The 13495-nt window shown below is 33.1% G+C and overlaps 1 pseudogene; it reads right to left on the bottom strand.

The window, feature by feature from the left end:
* Positions 1 to 5849: 5849 nt before the first annotated feature.
* On the bottom strand, positions 5850 to 11669 carry LOC112734922 (chloride channel protein CLC-e-like; annotated as a pseudogene).
* Between the last annotated feature and the right edge of the window lie 1826 nt (positions 11670 to 13495).

Below are 13495 nucleotides of genomic sequence, written 5' to 3'. Positions count from 1 at the left end.
ATTTTTTTAATAAAAATAAGCTTTTAAAAATATTTTTGTATTATGCGGATATATCTGATATCTGATCCGATCTGCAAATGTGCGGATGGGATCGGATCCAAGCTTAAAAACTGCAAATATTGGATCTGATCTGATCCGATTATTTTAGTGCGGATCAGATAGAAATTTTGACCATATCCAATCCGATTCGCGTTTACCCCTATAATTAGCCTTGTGTTCGGTTGTATTAAATATTTAAAACTATTATATGATATCTATTATCTATTATTTATTTATTATATATTATTCATTTTATAGCTAAAATATATCGCATGTCACTTTTTTATTATAATTGAAATCAAATTTTTCCTTCTAAAATTAAAAAGTTATTTATTTCCTCCTCTTTCTCTCTCTCCTCCTTTCATTTCTTCATCTACTCTATCTCTCTTATATATCATTATCATCGATTAATTATAAATTTAACATCTAAAATATATTATTAATTTTACAACCAAAATGTGTCACATGTCACTTTTTCATTGCAATTAAAATCAAATTTTTTCCACCAAAATTAAAGAGTTATTTCCTCCCCTCTCTCTTTCTCTCTCCCTTTCATTCTTTCACCTAATCTATCTCTCTTATATATCATTATCAATGATTAATTACAAATTTGACAATCAAAATATACAACATGATATTTTCTAATTGTAATTAAAATGAAATTAAAACTAAAATTAAAATATTAAACTTGAAATATATATATATATATATATATATATATTTAACAACTATAATGTGTCACATGACATTCTCTCATTAAAATTGAAATAAAATATTTTTCTCAAAAAATAAACTCTCTTCTTTTATCTTCTTATCTACCTCTCTCCCTTCTCTATTTCTCTCTTCCCTTCTCACTCTATATAACTCATAATTGTTATGAAATAACTAAATAAATAAATAAGAAATAGGTAACAAATATAAAATAAAGAAATATAAAGAGAGAGAAGAGTATGTCAATAAGAGAGAGAGAGAGAGAATTTTTATTGATTATTCGTGTATATATGGCTTCAGATCATGTCCTATTTATATATGCATAAAGTGTTTATTTTTCAACCTTCATTTAATGTGATTCTCTTGGAAATGGGCATCTACATCCTTCATTCTTATCACAACACTCCCCATTGGATGACCATTTAGGATTATGCCTCGTTAAAACCTTACTAAAGAAAAACCCAATGGAAAAAAACTTTAGTGAAGGAAAAAGAGTACAATATCTTTTGTGATGGGACTGCCTCATTAAAAACCTTGTTAAGAAAAATCCAATGGAAAAAAACCTGACCAAGGAAAAAAGAGTACAGTCTCCCCCTCTTGTCGACATCATTTAATGTCTCGAAATCGGTGCATCCCAATCTGATGTACCAATCTTTCAAAAGAGGATTTTGGGATTGACTTTGTAAATAAATCTGTCAGATTATCACTTGAGCGGATCTGTTAGACATCAATTGTCCCTTGATTTTGAAGATCATGAGTGAAGAAGAATTTGGGAGAAATATGCTTTGTTCTATCGCCTTTGATATATCCGCCCTTAAGTTGAGTAATGCATGCTGTATTATCTTTAAATAGGATAGTTGGAGTTATCTTCTAATCAATCAATTCACATGATGACATAATATATTGAATCAAATTCCTGAGCCAAAAACACTCGCGACTAGCTTCATGTATCGCGAGTATTTCAGCATGATTAGAGGAGGTTGCTGCTATCATTTGTTTCGTGAACCTCCATGATATAGCTGTATCACCATATGTGAAAAGATATCATGTTTGAGATCTCCCTTTATGTGGATCAGACAAGTATCCAGCATCTGCATAGCCAACTAATTGTGACTTGGATTCATATGGATAATACAATCCCATGTCTACCGTTCCTCGAAGATATCGAAAGATTTGTTTAATTTCATACCAATGTCTTCTGGTTGGATAGGAACTATATCTTACTAGTAAATTAACAACAAATGATATATCGGGACGTGTATTATTAGCAAGATACATTAGTGCTCCAATGACACTAAGATATGGTACTTCAAGACCAAGGATATCTTCATTTTCTTCCTTATGATAGAATTGATCCTTATTCACATCCAAAGATCTTACGATCATTAGGGTACTTAATGGATGTGACATATCCATATAAAATCTCTTCAAGATCTTTTCTGTGTATGTTGTTTGATGAATGAATATTCCATTTGTTGTGTGCTCGATCTGCAGGTCGAGACAGAATTTAGTTTTTCCAAGATCTTTCATCTCAAACTCTTCTTTTAGAGCTTTTATAGTTGTTGGAATCTCTTCAGGAGTTCTAATGATATTTAAATCATCAACGTACACAGCAATTATAATGAATCCAGATGTAGATTTTTTTATGAAAACACATGGGCAGATATTATCATTCTTAAATCCGTTTTTGGTCAGATACTCAATAAGACGATTATACCACATTCGTCTAGATTGCTTTAGACCATATAAAGATCTTTGCAATTTAACTGAGTATAATCCCTGCGAATATTCATTGAATGGTTTAGATATCTTCAATCCTTCAGGGACTTTCATATAGATATCACGATCTAATGAGCCGTATAAGTAAGATGTTACCACATCCATTAAATGCATATGTAGTTTATGATATGCGGATAAACTGACCAAATAACACAATATTATCGCATCCACTACAGGGGAATACATTTCTTCATAATCTATACCGGACCTTTGTGAAAAATCTTGTGCCACGAGCCGAGCTTTGTGGCGTACAACTTCATTTTTCTCATTTCGTTTGCTCACAAATACCCATCGGTATCCAACAGTTTTACATCTTCTGGTGTAAGGACTCGACATTCTTCGACTGATTTTGGCTCAAGATCCTTACTTTCATGCATGATATTTAATGCCACATTATATGCAAATATTTCATTGACATTTGTCTTATTTTGGTCCTATTTCTCTCCTGTAAAGACATAATTTATTGAGATCTCGTCAATTTTACAATTTTCAGGTACCTGAACATCTTCTGTCATTAAAACTATATCAGAATTTTGGACAACTACAGGTGTCTCTACTATGTCTTTTTCAACAAGAATCGTATTTACGTCTTCTTTTTCGAGAATTTTTGTCTTTGGAACCGACAGGCTTACCACGCTTCTGGCGTGAATTTGCTTCAGTGGCTACTTGTCGTACTGGGACATCAATTCGAATTGGGGCATTTTCCGCTGGTATATAAGATTTGGTTATCCTCTTTGTATCGGAAAATGCATCAGGCAATTAAATAAGCACGCATGTGACCATCTCGAAGATGCGTCTATTAGGACCATAAAATATCTAAAAGATGCACATGGTGGATGAATAGGTCTACATATATCGCCTTGAATCCTTTCTAAGAATTCAGGGGGCTCAAATCCAATCTTTACTAGTAATGGCCTTTAAATTAACTTTCCTTAAGAACATGCAGCACAACAAAATTCACTAATTTTAAGAATTTTCTGATTCTTTAGTGAATGTCCATGTGAGTTTTCAATAATTCTCCGCATCATGATTGTTCCGGAATGACCCAATCGGTCATGCTAAGTTATGAATTCATTTGGGCTAGTAAACTTCTGGTTTACAATGGCATGTGATTCAATTGCACTAATCTTGGTATAATACAACCCAGATGAAAGTGATGGTAACTTTTCTAATATAACCTTTTTATTTAAATCATGAGTTGTGATAGATAAATACTCATAATTTCTCTCATTCATTGTTTCAATATGATATCCATTTCCGCGAATATCTTTGAAACTCGACAAGTTTCTCAGAGACTTGGTAGATAATAGTACATTATTTATTATAAATTAAGTTCCTCTAGGAAACAAAATTATAGCTCTTCCGAAACCTATAGTATTAACATATTCTTCTTTTGGCACAAGATGAGTAAAATATATATTACTTTTGAAAATGGTGTGCGAACTTGCACTATCCGCAAGGCAAACATCTTCACTATATGTCCTTGTCCTTCTCTTCAAAGACAAATAATAATAGAATGAGTAGAAATGTTTGCTCAGTAAAATTATTTCCTTGATTGAAAATATTTTTCTAAACAATATAGTATATACTAAAAATTTTATTATTATTAGCACACTCAGTAATTTTAAAATTCAAATGCATAAAACTTAACAAGAAGTTTCTTATATTATTTATTCACATGAATACTTAACATATTAGGCTTGAAGAAGTATCACCGTCTTTTGATGATTGTACCTTTCTTCAAGGTCTTTCTACAGATCTACAGGATCTTTTAATGTGAAATATTCATTTTTCAATCATACGTCAAAGATGACATCGAAGGAAAATCATGACTTTGGCTTTATAGTATCTTCAAAATCCATTGAATTAAGATGGATTTTAGCATCAAATACCCATGATAAATAATTGTTTCCAGATATATCAAGAGCATTAGATTCAAGATGAGAGAGTTTCGACATAATAAAAATTTGTTACCTGGAATTTTCTAAAATTTGGTTAGAGATAACATGTTATGAAATAACTAAATAAATAAATAAATAAGAGGTAACAAATATAAAATAAAAAAATATAAAGAGAGAGAAAAGAGTGTGTCAGTTAGTCAGTATAAGAGAGAGAGAAAATTTTATTGATTGTTCATATATATATGACGTCAGATCACGCCCTATTTATACATGCATGAAGTATTTATTTTTCAACCTTCATTTAATGTGATTCTCTTAGAAATGGGCATTCACATCCTTCATTCTTATCACAACAATAATTTATATTTTATATTTTTAATTTGACAAACTAAAATATATCACGAATTATTCTTTTATTACAATTAAAATAAAACATTTTTTTCCAAAATTAACAAACTCTCTCCCTCTCCATTTTCTTCTTTGTTTTTCTCTCTCTTTTAATTTCTCTCTCATTCTTTATCTCTCTACAATTTTATTCTACAAAAAATAAAATTAATAAAATAATATAATTCAAATAAATTCATACAAATATAAAGAATATATTAAATTTATAATTAAATATAATTTAAAAATCATAATAAAAATATTATTATTATACATATTTTTTATTTTTCTATTTAGTTTCAAATTTTCACCGCGTATCTTTTTATTTCATATTTCACTTCTCTTCCTTCAAATATTTATTACACATAATTTGAAAAGAATAATAATGTTATGATTAGTAATTAGAGTCGAAATTCAATTGTTTTAAAAAAAATTAATTGAGTTCTTTTTATAACTATTTTTATTTTATACTAATATCTAATTATATATATATATATATAGAGAGAGAAAAAATATTATTTTTAAATAACAAACATGAAAATTAATTATTTTTATTTGTCCATCTAATTTAACACTGATCAAATTTAAAAATATATACATTAAATTCTTTCAAGTTTTAGATAATGAATGTTAAAATTAATTATTAGTAAAAATTAAACTCTTTCACATGAATAGAATAACTAAAAAACTTATTATTTTATTTTTTTTAATCTACGGAGACTATAGACTTCTTAACCGACAAGGACTTTTGCCTCCTACGACTTTTATGTAAAAGTAATTACAAAAGATTTATAATCCCATAATGTTATTACGGACAAATACACTAGTTTAACACATTTTCTGCGCCAATCACACTCTAGACAAATTGTGACACTTCACACAAACATAGTCTCTTATAACAAACAGAAAAAAGAGGCAAAGCAAAAAATTGGAAAAAGAGTGAGTAAATACTGTTAGTGTCGGATGCAAAATATGCACAATCAAAATCTCCAAGATCATTGTTCATTAGTGCTATAATCCCCAAAGAATCAAATATAAATCCCAATATGATTTTACTTTATTATTCATTGATGCCACCTTAAAAATCACATGAAAAACTAATATGTCACTTAACATGATATGTCATATAAAACACGATGGAGTAGAAAGTTAACATCTATTTTGCAACTTTATAAACTAAAAAGTTATTCACAATTTCAAAGGCCAAATGACTTATGTGTGCGACCTCAAGAAAAGTCATGACTTACTTTAAAATATTAGCTGAGCGCACGCCTGGTGGCCAAAGCACTGCAATTAACAAGAACAAATAATTACTTAGAAACATAACACAGACACAACAGGACAGAGAAAATTGGTAATCCCCTCCTTCACCCCCAAAAAGGTTGAAATTAAGAGTTACCCCTCATATTTCTTATAAATTTTTCTACTTAAATACTTGATGTTGAATAATAAAGTCTCCCAAAGAAGCTTCCACACCTATTACTGTCCCTTTCAGTTCTATCCATACCATCCTAGATTTTCAATTGGATTTACCGACTTTAGTCTGTTTCATCTTTCCTCTTTAAGGGGTGCATATCTGCATTTGTATCTGAAATCTACATTTTGAAGCAATTAATGCCAGGAAGCATCAAATGCAATGAAATTGGATGTCATCCTTGAAACTTTGCTCAATAATGCTTTTGTTTCATTTAATTTTTCTAAATTAGATTTTGTGATTTCCAATGAGTTTTGACCTTTGAGTATGATGGCAGAGTAACAAACCTGTATGTTAGACTGATACTGTCAGGATCCAATATGCCAACTGGGTATGCTCTTCCATGGATATTGCTCACTACAGGAACTTGGTTGACTCCATATTTGTTCATAGTCATTTGAGCATAACTAAGTTCCATGTCTGGAGTAGCTGTCCATGGTATACTACATACTCCGCCATTTAATAGGCATAATTCAGAAACTAAAAGCTCCTGTAAGAGGAAGAACCAATCAGTCAAATTCATGATGGAACAAAGCAATTTAGTTCAACACTAGTTTTAGCAGTATCTTTATTTAGGTAGCTACCCCCCTCCCATCGAAAAGAAAAAAGAAAAATAAAAGTAACTTAATTCAACACTTGCACATTTGTTACTCTTTAAGATTTCAAACCTTACTGTAGCCTCTGCTTAAGCACTTGAATCTAACACAACTTCATGTCCAACACTAGACTTCTGAGTGTGAAGTTTGTATGATCGGACATCTGTAGATGGTCCAACAATAACCACAAATAGGATTTGTACCACCTTGAAAAATGAGTGAGCCTAACTTCATCCCAAAACTAGTTTCTGGACGAGAATTGCCAAGATGCTTATATAGGTTACCTTAACTATATCCTTAGATAATGTGAGACTCTAACCAATACCATATCTTTTACTAATGAATATGTCAAACACAAAAAGGATAGAAAGAAAAGAAAAGAAAAGAGAAAAAGACATATTTCCTAATCGGCTAACTTATGCATTTACATTACATGTATAGAGAACAATCATTTGTTATTTCTCCACCTAAGAACATGTTAGCATTCAAATCATTGTGTAGATAAATGCGTAAAAATGTGCAGTATTTCCCCTGTTATGTATAATCGGAAGTGACAAGGTAATGCAATTGATGATATTTTTGCAAGAGCAAGAGTTTCCCCAACTGATTTTTACTTCACCATAAAGTGGCTATATATTATGTCATCATCAAATAAAATATATTAAGTCTCCACATCCACTCGAGGTTCAAAGTCTTGTACCTTAGGCCTTTTGCTTCTGGCTGATGCAAATTTTCCGTACTCTTGAATGTCTTTAAGTGTCAAAAAACCAATCAAAGTATCATCAGTGTCAATAATTACAGCACAGGACTCTTTCTCAGCAAGCATGAGGTCTATTACATCAGTAAGCAGGGTGCACATCGAGACCTTCAGATATTTCGTATTCATGGCTTCTGAAACAAGTGTTCTCATGGAATATGTTGTTTTAACATCATCATTGTCTAAACAAAGTGAGCTTTCCACCTGACACAAATTGCTTGAAAATGGCACAACTCCCCCAAAGTTATTACCGGTAGATGATTCTTGACTGCCATCTCCCCTCTTTGTCTGTACAGATGATATCCATGAAGACAAGCCCACTGCTCCAAGTAGAGGTAAAACAATCCGATAGTCCTGTGTCAATTCAAACAGAAGTAAAACTGCAGTAAGAGGCACTTGACAAACTCCAGCAAGAGTCGCAGCCATTCCAACCTGCAAAGGAAGTTCTATGTGATATATATATATGAAAAGAAACTTCATTACAGAACGACACACAGGTAAAAAAGGCTGGAATGGAATAGAGCACAAGTACAAAAGGATATAAAAGTACAAGGGTTTAGCTAACATGTGCCGTTATTAACAAAAGTTTTTAAATCTTTTAGTTTAATAAATGCACAACAAATGCATTGGAAACTTAAATTTTGTTACTTATTCTATAGAAAAATATAAAAAGGAGAAAAAACAGAGGCAAAGAATGGAAACAACAAACAAAACTAGTCAGCAATAAAGAATTAAATATTTAAAGGGGAACCTACATGTTATCATTTACTGCAGTTTAAAGTTTAAACAAAGAGTAACCTTTCATTTCCAATCACTCTTCTTTATTTTCCTCAATCAAAATACAGCCCAAGCTTTGAAAGTGAAATTGCACAGTAAGTTTATTGCACAATATGCTTCCAACTTTTTGTTACAATTCATTAAGTCAGATTCTACTGTGATAAGATGAAAAGGACTAAAGAGAAAGGCCTTAAACATCAAATTGGTAAACAGTATGCTACATATCAAGATCTAAAATTTTGAACCATGATTATTTGCATAGTTTCTCTTGGAAAAGGCTTATTTGTCCATCCATGAATGGAAGTCATCCCGGAAAGGTCAAATTAACCTCACCAATCAAAGAGAAGCAAAAATGATTATGTCAAATGTAAAATACCTGAAGTCAAAATTTATACAGCCACATAATAAAGAATGGTACCAGGCCATAAGCTTGTGGTGATGCCACTTCCAATACAGAGAGATTAATCGTAGGATAGAACTCAGCAACAGCCAAACCAATGAATTTCCCATAAGCCATCCCAGTAGCTGCACCAATAAAGAGAGATGGAGCATAATACCCTCCCACTAGTCCAGACGCCCGGCACAAGAAGTTGCAATTATCTTAATGGCTACTAGCTGAAGCAGAAGGTCAGTGGAAAGACCTTTCACAAATGGCCGAGATTCCAACAAGATGTCAACATTCTCAAAACCCCAGTAGAGGATTTCAGGATATACCAATGCTATCAACCCCACTGATAAACCTCCTAACACAGGGAATGAAGCTCGTGGGATGCCAGTAGCCTTGTGAATATTGTCAACATTATTCAACATATATGATGTACACCAAGACAGAGCCAACGACACAAGACCACATAAAATACCCAGCAGTAGATACAGCGGGAGCTCTGAAAATCAATTGAATACTAGCACAGTAAAACTTACTGATCAGATTGAAAAAAGGCAAGAATTTGTCCCAAAGGAATAATTTTTTGTTCTTGAAATTTGAATCACCACCTCAACAGAATATAATACCAGGTTGCTGTTTAACAAAGACAAGCCTACAGATACTTTGCCATATAATGTCAAATCAGAATAACTTTAGCCATATTTGACAGAAAAGATTTAGAAATTCAAAACCTTGCAAACAATATGATAATGCCATTATTTACTAATCTGTTTCCGATGGTCAATCAGGAGGTTCTTCAATCTACAGTAGGGATGCTGTGTATCCATGTATTGTAGATTTAAAAGCAGTCAAATTGTTTGTTTGCCACCAGTACTGAAAATTCTTGAAGCACTTAGAACAAAGTATCAAAGTAGAGCTATGTTGGCAATAAAGGATGTTCAGGAGTCATAAAAGGTCAAAGAGGAGCTATGAAGAAGCTTTAGTTGTAGTATTAACAACCTAACATGCCCAGCAATAGAAGATATCAAAGATGATAACAGTAGTGGCAGTATGGCAGGATAAGCATAGTTAGAATCGCTATCAATTTGTTTTGATAAAAATCCAACCACATAGTATGAACTGCTATAGTATGATGAAAAACTTATGCTCAGGCAGCTCATTGGTTCTATAAGGCATCCGAATACTATAGCTTGCGTGCATTTTGTGTCAGGAGAGTGGAAAAGGGACTAGCCGGATAGGGATGTTGAGGTATTATTAGAGTTACTAGATTTAACAAAATTTGCTAGCCAATATCCAGGTAGAGCAATTCTGACTTGTTTGTCCTAGGTTGGGCAGTTACAAGCTTAGTCATAGAGATCAGTAAAACATATTCAAACCAAAATAGTAAAACAAGAACTTTTTACATAAATGAGCATACTTCACCAATATAATTCTTTGATTCTTAATCGTTCTTCATGCATTTATATGCTTCCTTTGATATTTGACAGTGGCAACAAGCACTGAATGTATCAGACTGTGTAAGATCTCAAAACAAAAACAATGCTTTCGATGGCTTACCACCAGGAGAACGGAAATCATATTCTGGAACTTTAAAGGCTGGTTCAGAGCCAAGGCCAATCTCCGAAACTACGGAAGCTATTACAGCGCTTAGTATCACCATAGAAGTAGTATTTGTAAGAGGCAAAGTTGCATCAGCAGATGATGGCCACAAGACAGACTCAACCGCAAAAAAACAACCAGCAACAGCAGCATTGAAACCTGGACAAATGAAACGATAAGTAAAGAGAATAACTCAAGCTCACAAATTCATAATAGTCAGTCACTAACAGGTACCAAGCTCACATACATACCAGAGGAGAGACCTGCAGCAGATCCGGCAGCCAGAAGCGAGAGCATTCTGGCAGAATTCTTGTCAAAGAAAGAACCAACACCTTTGGCAATGGAAGTACCAATCTCGACGCTGGGACCCTCAGGACCAAGGGAATTACCAGTGCCTAAGGTAATAGAAGCCGCCAAGGCCTTTAAGAAAGGGCGGGAAGCAGACACGAATGGGTCTTGGTTTTGCTCTTGCTCGACCGCAGAATCACGAAGGAGGTTCAACACGGCCACAAGCACGCCTCCGAAAGCTGGAACCAGTATCACTCTTGTCCATGTTGCCTCAATAGGCTCTTCTCTCAACCACGAGGCGCCTCGAGAGGGAATCCCATCCCAGCACAAATCACGAATTTCATGGACCTTCGTCAAATTTTAGTCCTATGCATTCATTATTTATGGTTTCGTTTGCTTTGGTTTGTTTAGGGTATTAAATAATAAATAGCATTTGCATTCGCATATAATAATGATAAAATTGGGAGTATAGTCAGTTAGCTCATAGCTGGCTAGCGTACTCACAGCGTTATTGAAAAACACGACAGCGAGGCCGGTGAGGAGACCAACCAAGCATGAAGATATTATTCCTGAATTTTGAATCCTTCTGGGGAGGAAGAGGAGATTTCGCTCTAGTTCCACTTCTTGGGAAGCAGAAGCTCCTTCACCTTCACCTGCACCTTCAACTTGTGTTTTTTTGCTATTTTCAGGTTTTGGCACACAAAGCAGAGGCCTGGGACCCCTTCCGGCATTCGTGAAGTACTGCCACCGACGACTCTTATCCGTACATGGAAAGGCGGAAGAAAGGGGGATCAATGAGCGACTTACTGTAACTGCCTGTGCCTGCTTAGATTTAACACACAGAGAAGCGAGGATCAGATGATATGGAGTAACCCCCGTTGCGCATCCTGAGCCTACCATTTCTGACGCTCGATATTGCAGCTTCGTCCCACGCGACGCCGCGCTACCATAATTGACATGTCAGTCATGTAATATAACAAAAATGCTCCAAACTTTATTATTTTTTGTTATAATTTTTAGTCATTAATTTAATTTTTTAAGAAGTAGCATCTAGAAAAAAAAGACAGAAACTAGAAATAAAGGCTTATAAATCTCTATATTATATTTTTGTATAAAATAAAATTTACGTCTTAATATTTTATTTAATTTAAAAAAATAAAACTTAAATAAATAAAATAACTAAAACATCTTTATTAATTAAAAAAATTAAATAAAATCTTATTGTATTTTTATTTTTCTTTTTCTCCTTTTTCCTTTCTCCTTCCTCTATCCCTATGTTCACTTTTTCTTTCTTTTGCGCTCTCTTTGCCTCTCCTCTCATCTTTGTTCTCTTCTTTTCTCGGCAACGACGACAATATTTATCATCATCATGCCATGCCGCTTCTGTTAAGACCGTATCGTACTAGTTTCACACCTTTCTAATTCTGCACCAGACGTAAACTAAAATTTTGTAACATTTTATTTCTAAAATACCCTCCTTCAAAATTTCATATTTCAATTCTATCCTTCATCTCCAATCCCACCCCACCTCTCACTCTACCAACATAATTAGTGCCGCATAGATCATATTCAATAACAACAATCTCATAACAACATATGGAATTTCATACCAACAACAACAATAATACTAAAAATAACAATATCATAACTTCAACAATCTCATAACACAAGAAGATTTTAAAATGAATAGAAAAGAGAATAATGGAGATGACATGAAACTGAAACTAAGGTGGCACGACGAACTCGAAAATGGCAGTACGACTTGAACAGAGGCGACACGGCTTGTGTCCCCACTTTTTGAAAGTACGAAAGAACTGAAATTTTGTGTTTTGTGTTTGAAATTTTAGTTCCAAATCACCATATAATATTGAGTCTCAATCCCTCAAGTCTCTCAGGTAGCGTTTGGTGAAGAGACATAGACAGAAAGATTGAGACTGAAAGACAGAGATTAAGAGACAGAGATTGAAATAAATCTCAATATTCTGTTTGGTGCAAAGTGGGAGACAGAAATTGAAACAAGAATGAAACTCTAATTTAATTTGTATAAAGGGTAAAATTGGAATTAATTAATTGAAATGAGGATATTTTAGGTATAAAATGTTATTAAAGTTTCAGTCTCCATCTCTAAAATTTTTAGTCCCCTGTGTCCCTACTTTTTGGAGGTACTGAAATTTTAGGGACAGAGACAGAAATTTTAGTACCAGTCTCTGAACCAACAAACAAGATATTGAGTCTCAGTCTCCCAGTCTCTGTCTCAATACCTCAAAATAAACGCTACCTCAGTGTCTCCATGTCAGTCCTCCAGTCTCAATCACAGTCTTAGTTACCAAACGCTATCTTAGTTTTAGGGATGGCAAAACTCTTCGAAATATGGGGATCTCCGCAGGGACCGCTCTAAATAGGAACCCAAAGACAAAAAAAAAATCTGCAAAAATAGAGATGGGGTTAAATTTTTCTGAAGCGGGCATGGGAATTCACAGCAAAGATCCCCATAATCCCCAAATTACTAAATTTGTTTAAATATCCTTAATAATTTATTTTTAATATATATTTTTTAGTAATTTCACGTAATAATATATATATATATATATATTGAAAAACCTAATCTTCTCTCCATAACTATGGTATGTTATTTTATATTTTTTGGACTTGTAATTTTGGACAATACTTTATTTTTTTGTTGTAATAATATTTTGTGGTTTTTTTAACTTTTATTTTTTATTAAAATTTTTATATAAATTATTAATATAAAAAGATGAAAAATGGGATCCTCAGAGGGAATGGAGATAGGGTACTATTCACCCA

This window comes from Arachis hypogaea, chromosome 3 (genome assembly GCF_003086295.3).
Source record: "Arachis hypogaea cultivar Tifrunner chromosome 3, arahy.Tifrunner.gnm2.J5K5, whole genome shotgun sequence".
NCBI lineage: Eukaryota > Viridiplantae > Streptophyta > Magnoliopsida > Fabales > Fabaceae > Arachis > Arachis hypogaea.
The sequence above is the reverse complement of the archived record's forward strand: the minus strand, read 5'-3'. Positions and strand labels throughout refer to the sequence as shown.